At 35.5% G+C, this 8354-nt stretch overlaps 1 pseudogene; it reads left to right on the forward strand.

Annotated features, from left to right (window-relative positions):
• On the forward strand, positions 1-3722 carry LOC107809140 (NADH dehydrogenase [ubiquinone] 1 beta subcomplex subunit 10-B-like; annotated as a pseudogene).
• Positions 3723-8354: the final 4632 nt, after the last annotated feature.

Raw genomic sequence — 8354 nt, forward strand, 5'->3', positions numbered from 1 at the left:
ACTCCAGTATAATATACTGGCGTATTTTTCGGGTTTTGAACAGTGTTTTTGCTCAAATTTATCTTTACATGAAAAGTAGCTAAATTTCGATTACTTTTGAAATTAGGCTATTTTTGAACGACCATTGGCTATTTTTATTTCTCCCAGATTCACACTCAGCTCCATTATACTTGATCAGTAGAGAAGAAAAGCAGCAAAGGAGAAGAGAAAATGGGGAGGAGGAAGGGAGTCCAGATCGATGAAGGAGCTCCGGATGACTTCAGACCCGAATAATCCGCATAAGGACCCTGTGGCTTTCTTCGAGATGAGGGAGCATTTAGTGAGGGAGAAATGGGTCGACATTAAAAAGGCGAAGATACTCCGTGAAAAGCTGCGTTGGTGTTACCGTATAAAGGGTTTGAACCACCTTCAGAAATGTCGACACCTTGTCCATCAGTACCTTGATTCCATTCGTGGTGTTGGCTGGGGCAAAGACCTTCGTCCCCCTGCTCTTCACGGTCAGTATTGTATTTCTCCAAAGACCAGTTCTTTTTACTGTTGTTGTAGTAGTAGTAGTAGTTGTTGTTGTTGTTGTTACATTAACATTAGGTTCGGTTTGAAATATGAAAAGACTTTAATATGAGTAAGACCCAAGGTTGTGGCCTAGTGGCCAATGAATGAGGTCCGAGTTCAGATCAAACACTAGGTGAATTCCTTCTGCCTGAGTCTTGGTGTGCCTGAACACCACCGTCATTAAAAAAATAAACTTTAATATGATTAAAAAGACTAATTATTTACCAGTATTTAGGTACAGCTGATTGATTGATTGTGAATGTTGTTTTATTTGCTCCAATTGCAGGTCCAAAGGTTGAAGCTTTGGGATCAGAATGATCATTTTCTTTGGTCCAATTTCTCGGGTGCTTTTCTCTCCTCATTCCGTTTTTACTGGATTGGAACTGTCTTCTTGTGTCTCTGATTCGATGATACATTTGTTTTGGTTGTGGGGTGGGGTGGGAGGGGGGTGGGGCCGGAGTTAGTGAGATACCCAAAGTTATTATTCTGCTTTGTTGTGTTTTGTAAATCAGACATAGTTCTTGAAAATGTGAGGTTTTTGAATTTTCCGAAATGTTGTAATGGACCTGAATAGAGCAGAATGAGTGAAGGGGATTTATATTACATACTACAACTAATGGTGATTGAGGCAAAGTTGGTTGATTGTTTGTTAAGGAAAGAAATAAATACGCTGCATTCTGAGTTCTGTTACTCTTTGATGGGATACTTATATATTGTTGTTAAATTATCCCAAGAATCACATATGGCCTCAAAGTGACACACAGGAAATGCATATCATAGTGTCTGGTAAAAGATCACCCAAAAAAAAAAAAAATCATGAGATAGAGTTACAGAATTCTGGATAACCTCTTTACCTCTCTTAATCTTCCTCTTCATGATCCAGCTACAAGATTGCAGTCTCTTTTATAGCTCTTCCATCTATTAAAACCCTGATGTTTTCTTAACACCTTTCATACATTCTTCTGAAATTTTCATGCCAAGCCATATTTGAACCTAAATCATTCGTATTATTTTTTAAAATGTTGATGTCCATGAGTTTTTGCACACCTCAACTAATCCACCGAGTAGCCGCTACTTTTTACTATCGTAGGTACTAGGTAACTCTAACCATCAAGTTTGCCTACAAGTCTTAGGCAAATGAAGGATTCACCTAGTGTGTCGCCTGTGATTGAACCTTGGTGGCTACTTGAGATTTCGCAATGTCAATGTTGTGAACTACGTTTTTTCTTTTGGTTTTGGGCGGGGGGTGGGGGTAACTTACTTGTGTTGTAATGTAAGTACTAGTTTTAGTTCACTGCTCCAATGACTCAACACCTTTAACTTTATTTACTGAAAATTTAAAAATGGCGCAGCTGCATCACATGAAAAGGTTCATAGATTGGCAAAGTTTCACCTCAATCCCCTTCTGTTGCTAATGTCCCTTCTAAATGCATCAAAATCATTTCATGCACATTGACATCTTACCCTCCAAAGTTCCCCTTTCCTGCATCCACCTTTATTCTTTATGGTGCCAAAGCTTGAATTGACTAAATCACTAAATATAGGCTCACATTAGTTGCTTACCCTTTTTAGCTAAGCTGTATGTTGTTGAGTGAGACTAATAAATAGAAAGTTCAATGGCTACCCTTCTTAGTGTTTCTTGACTTGTCTTCAAGCTCAAGGGACCACTTACAAGTTTCCAAGGGGTTGAGTAGGGGTCTATTTAAAGTTTGCAAATTACAATATTGGAGAAAGGATTTTGTAGGAGGTTAGTGGGGATATATAGTGAGAAAGAATGCGGAGCCACAAAAGATGATGAGGTTGTTTGCATTAAATTTATTTCCTGTTGATTCGATCAGAAGTTTTTGTTGAATTTAAGCAACAAAAACAATTGAACTTGATCTATGCCATATGGAAAAGAAATAACTATGCTATAACTTGAGGAACAAAATTGTAATTTCCCCTTAGAAAATATGGATGAGAATTATACCACTTTCACTGCTATCTCTAGGTTCATTACCACAGATTCTTTTACCTCTATTCAGAAAGAAATGAATGTACCAAAAGAATCTCATCCTTACAATTTCCACCGCTGCTTTTTATAATTAGTTGCCGGACAGTTGAAAGAGCAATCTCTGGCTGAAACTTGCAGGTTATGGTGCATCGTAGGAGATGACCAATTTCAGCAAAAGAATTCAAATAGGATTGCCCATTGGGGCTATCTGATTTCAAATGACACTTTAGGATGGAAAAGTAAGATTCTTTTGGTCTCTCATGTGATTATGGACAATCATATGGATAAAATAGTGTCTAGAGTCCCAAGCTAGGAATGAGTTGTGTGGTAGGTTGATGGCCAGCATAGAAAATACTCTAATTATGTGTATACTAAATGAACGGTATAGATACTAATTTATTTACCTGACCCACTGTTTGACAAGTTGGTGAGAGATTCTGCAAAATTGATTATGTTAAATCTCTTGGTTCGATAGTAAAATTTTAAAAAAAAATATTCGCAAGTTGGATTGTCACGAATTCTTTGAGCTGTAAACCACTCGTCTTATTTGACTAATTCCGCTGAAGCTAAATTATGGCGTTGCCACACCTCGTAAATCTATCCTTGTTTGGTTGTTTCTAGTCAATTTTTTTGGAAATTCTAATTTGCAATGTATCCTTGTTTTGCTCAGCTGTTCGAAGCTTACTCTCCCTCTTCCCATATCCTCCCGAGAATACATGGATTGAGATGTGTTAACTTTCCACAGGTGATTCTCTTATCAGTTAGAAGTAAAAAGTGGATTGTGTTACCTCATTCTTTTGCTATTTTTGGTCATTTGCTCCACTAAGAAATAAGCCCTGGTTTGTGATAAAAGTGTAAATGTAAAGATGCCAATGGTTTGCATTGGCTTTTAAATTCAGCTTTTGCTTTTCTTGGAACAGATATATCACGATGGACATAAACAACAGGTGAAAATATAACTGGGAAGATGCCAATAGTTGCATTGGCTTTTAACCTCAGCCTTTGCTATTGTTGGAAACATATGTCATTACTGGAAATAAAGAGGTGAAGTGGGGACTTTTACATAAGACTAAATGGAGCTTTCATCATCACTTTCGTATTACATATCTTAGTCTTTCATTTCTATTACTCCATTTTGTTTCCTTGCTTTGGTTATCTTATTGCTTTGCTGTTGTTACTGTTCTTGTGTTCATTATTTTCAACATCGCTTCTTCACTACTATTTTTTCTTTTTCAAACCTAACGAGAGATGCTTTTCTTTAGCCGAAGGTTTATCAGAAACGGTTTCTCTACCTCCACAAGGTAGGGATAAGGTCTGGTTACACATTATCCTCCTCAAGGAGACCTCCTTTTGTCAGCTTTTGTGATACAAGTGCGCATAAGATTTTCATTAGAAGTTTTCTACAAAAATGCACTCGATGCTATCCACGCATATCGCATGAAACTTTATTTAAAATGGAGCTGCAAAATTTGGAGAGCTTTAATGTCGAATTCACGAAGTTGAAACTAATAGAACATATATCTTAAAACAGTTTAATATTTTTAACTCCTCTTGTAAAAATTATAGATGGAAATAAATAGATAACGTGTTTGTCGCAAAGCCTCCTTCCTCCTAAGCTATTATGCCAATCTCTTTTAGTTGTTGACGTGAGATTTTACAACAACAACCCAGTAGAATTCTATAAGTGGGGTTAAGGGAGGATAGTGTGTACGAAGACCTTACCCTTATCCGAAAAGGTAGAGAGGCTGTTTCCCACGTGAAATTTTAATGGTCTATATTTTACTTAATTAAAGCTTGTCTTTAACTCTTTTCAAACGATATCCATCCATACGCGAACTAATAATTCTCCACAGCATACCCACACCCCCACACTAACAGAGGATAAAAATATTTGATTCATCAATCAATCCTATTAAAGCGGTCGAACCCAATAGCTTTTGCTCAAACATTAAATATATATTAAAAATTTATTAAATAAGTATAAATATTAAATTTTGAACCTAACTATTAATATTTAAAGTCATTATTTTAAAATTTAAAACACATAGAATTGAAATTTTTGCTCCGTTTCGAATTAAAGTAGTGGGAGTTGCCTATTCTCATCGGTTCCTCGTAACCATTTATTAAGATTTGACACTGTAAACTTCAAGAAAACAAAGCTCAATTCGCGTTTGGCTTCTTACGAATTAAACTATTCATTAAACTCGGAATTAAAGTCTAATCCTTCACCTAATTCTTTAAGATAAATTGTCGTTATTCAGACTTTGACAGCTTGGGTAACACCTGGTGTTACCACCACCAAATAGATGAAAGCGAGAGGCTGGGATTCAATTCGTAATGCGTTATGTTGAACCCCTCAAAGTTTTGAGGCAGCTTTTGCTCTATGATCGAGGGGTATAGTGTAACGGTTGAGATTTCTCTATCTTTAATCAGATATTTTGAATTTAAATTTAAAATTAAAAAAATTTCCGGAGAATAATACTCTATTTTTATCGTAGATTACCCAAAATCTGGATTAGCCGATTAGACTTTAGACAATAACAAACACCAAATAGTTAAACAAAAGAAGTCTTTGTTCTACTTCCATTTGCGTGTGCTTGTAAGTATGTTATTAAGTTTATAAAAAGAAAAATAATTATAAATTGATACGTATCAAATAATCACAAACTCCAAAAAATTGAAATTGTCTATTCATTAACGTCAAGGAGAGGGAGATTAGCTCTTAATACTACTGCTCGAATAATTGCTGCTGATTAACATAATGTTAAGAAGAACAGGTAAGTCACACGACATGATGGTACCACGACGCCATTTTAGTACTAATATTACTCTTATCTAACAAAGTTGTTTAGGCTTTCGACAGGATGCAAAGGTTAGATACGGATAATATGCAATTGCCTGTTTCAACTTTCCAAGAGCGCAGGCGGAGCATTTTTATAAAAGACTGCGAATTTAAAATTTAAATTTTATAGTTCAATAAGTTTTTATTCTTGAATCTTATATTTTTAAAATTATAGTTTTTATCTATTGTTTATTGTAATTTTAATATATTTGACTAGATCCGCTTCTATTTTAACGAGCGGCTAATTTGCGGCACCACCACGTGGTGAATATTGCAAGGACGTGGCGCCGTGCATGGGCGCAAACGCTGACCCAGTTCCAACCCTTCCTTTAGATCTACTCCTCTTATAGTGGACACCATGCCGCCCACGAATTCGGCGCAGAAGTTCATCCCAATTCCCAACCGTTCGAGAATATTGGCTCAATACTTTAGGCATTTTGGATAATTAAATTATTTTAAGTAGTTGACATTTAAGAAATTAAAAAGTATAATTATTTTAATTATTGAAGCGTCGAGTGATCTTCTTGTCTGAATTTGGGAATACTCCTTTTAAGAGCTAAAAGCATTGATTTAGTTCAATGTCTCATAATATTAAACCCATACAAACGACTTTTAATTTACCATATAATAAGCTTAATATTATATTGTTCATATTCTAGTTGACAGATCTGAACGAGGGGTGAATGTTAGGTTGTTTCACATCCGTTATGAAATTAATCTCCTTACGTATTCTGGAGGAATTTTGGAATAAGCTCACCTTAAATGCAGGTTTTTGAAGTGAGTTAGATCTAAAGTTCATTTCTCTATAAAAAAACAAAAGTTGATAAGAATTTAAAGAAGTACAAAATATCTTTGTCAAAAGTATAAAAACCTTAAATTATTTTTCCTTTTATTGGTTGCATTATCTTTTTCTCATTTATTAGGGGGCCGGCCTTTTTCCTGCCAATCTAGTCACCCATCAAAATATCAATAACTACGACATTGTGAAGTGTGAACCATTAGAATTGAAAATTTTATTTTGTGTCTCGTACAATTGACACTAGTCGTATAAGACAATTTTTTTATCTCACAATTTTATGAACCCAAATTTCTATGAACCAAGAAGTATAAGATTGGGATCCATAAATTTATGAGATAATTTTTTTTTTATATAATTAATGTAAGTTATATAAGACACGAAATAAAACTTCTCAAGGAAATGAAAATATACGTAATAAAAGAGACAAACAATAAGATAAGTGAAAATGTCATGGTAGATGTAATAGGGAAGATGTGGGCAGCATTTATCAAGTAAGAATCAGCCAAACAAGGGCGTCATTCCACATCTCCCATCTCACCTCCTCCTAATTTCCCGCCCATCATTAATAAAAGGTCCATGAAATTAACCCAAATTACTCGCCTACTCAATCGCTTAATATAATTTATACTTAACATGTGTATAATAATATAATTAATGTATAATTTATGTATATGACCAAAAAAAATATAACTAACTACTTATATAAAGATCCCAAATATTTATGCAAATAAATTAAATAATCTATTTTAATATAAGCATCAATGACTAGTTATACATGTAACTTATAAATTCACACAAAAATAATTTTAGCATTACTCTAAAACTTCCCGTTATTAAAAAAAAATCACCCGAAAATATCCCCACTTTTCTGTCCCCCTCGCTCCACTATAAATTCTGGCCCCCTTTAAAGTTTCTTCCTCCATCAAATATAAGCTGTATTATGCAACACTTGGATATGGGAGAGTGCAAAACTAACAGAAATGGTAACAAACGATCCCGATATGAGTCGGGTTTGGACCCGGACTTCCATTCACCTGAGTCAAAGAGACTTCACTCAGATGAAAATGCAGGTCTGAGCTCGGTCGAGTCGAAACGAGACGAACTGGAATTTGAGGTGAACCCTGACTGTGTCAACTCGACCGAGTCAGAAGAAACCGATGCTGGTGATGTAGACATAGACTCACCAGAGGCCAAGCAGATCAGAGAAGACATCCTGGATATCCTAGATGAGCCAGAAAGTTTAACAGATGGTGTACCGGAATCTCAGGACCTTTATTCGGTAATCAAGAGCTTTGAAGAAGAAATCCTACATCCTACAAATCTACCACCTCACGAGACATTCGTTGACCTAACGTCATCAGATTCCCGCAAATCCCAATCAGACCTCGGCTACCTTCTAGAAGCTCCGGACGATGAACTCGGCCTACCTCCCGCCGCATCTCCCGATAACTATATTGACGCCGAATTAGTCTATACGTCGGGGACCGCCAATGGATCAGGGAATATGATTCCGTTAGAGAACGAGTTACCAAGATATGACTCGTTCAACTTGGGGATGTTTACCGGAATCATGAACGGAGAAGATAACGACGAGAGCAGTAACGGCGATTTTCTGACGGTGGATGGAATATTCGATTACCCGGATCCGTCGAATTGTCCGGAGTTCTCAAGGCGGCCAGAGTCCTTACCGGCGATATAGACGTTACTGTATAATCGTTTCCTTTTCTTTTCAGTACGAGGCCATTACACTATTATGAGTTTATGCAGCTTTAAGGCTCTCCTGTTTAAACTCTATATCTCGCGCAAAAGTTTTATAAAGTTTTCAATCCATTTTGGTAGTTTGAAGAATATTTGTGTTTCGAACAGTTTTTTAATTTATTTAGATGAAATATTTTGATCGAGAATTAAATTGTGTAAAGTTTGATTAATGTTTTAAAATATATTCTGTTAATTATAACTTATAAATATTTTTCGTGTACTTTTTTATATTTTAATTTAATTTTCAAATACTAAATTGAATTAATTTAATTTAGTTTTAAATTTTAGTCAAATTGTTTCTCCATAAGCGGAGGAAGTACTATTTTGTACATTAATCATGTTTGAAGCTAATTACTCCTAAATCTTTCTAGAAAATAGTTTAAGATGAAAGTAATCAGGGAGGTAAGTTC

This window comes from Nicotiana tabacum, chromosome 8 (genome assembly GCF_000715075.1).
Source record: "Nicotiana tabacum cultivar K326 chromosome 8, ASM71507v2, whole genome shotgun sequence".
NCBI classification, from domain to species: Eukaryota; Viridiplantae; Streptophyta; class Magnoliopsida; order Solanales; family Solanaceae; genus Nicotiana; species Nicotiana tabacum.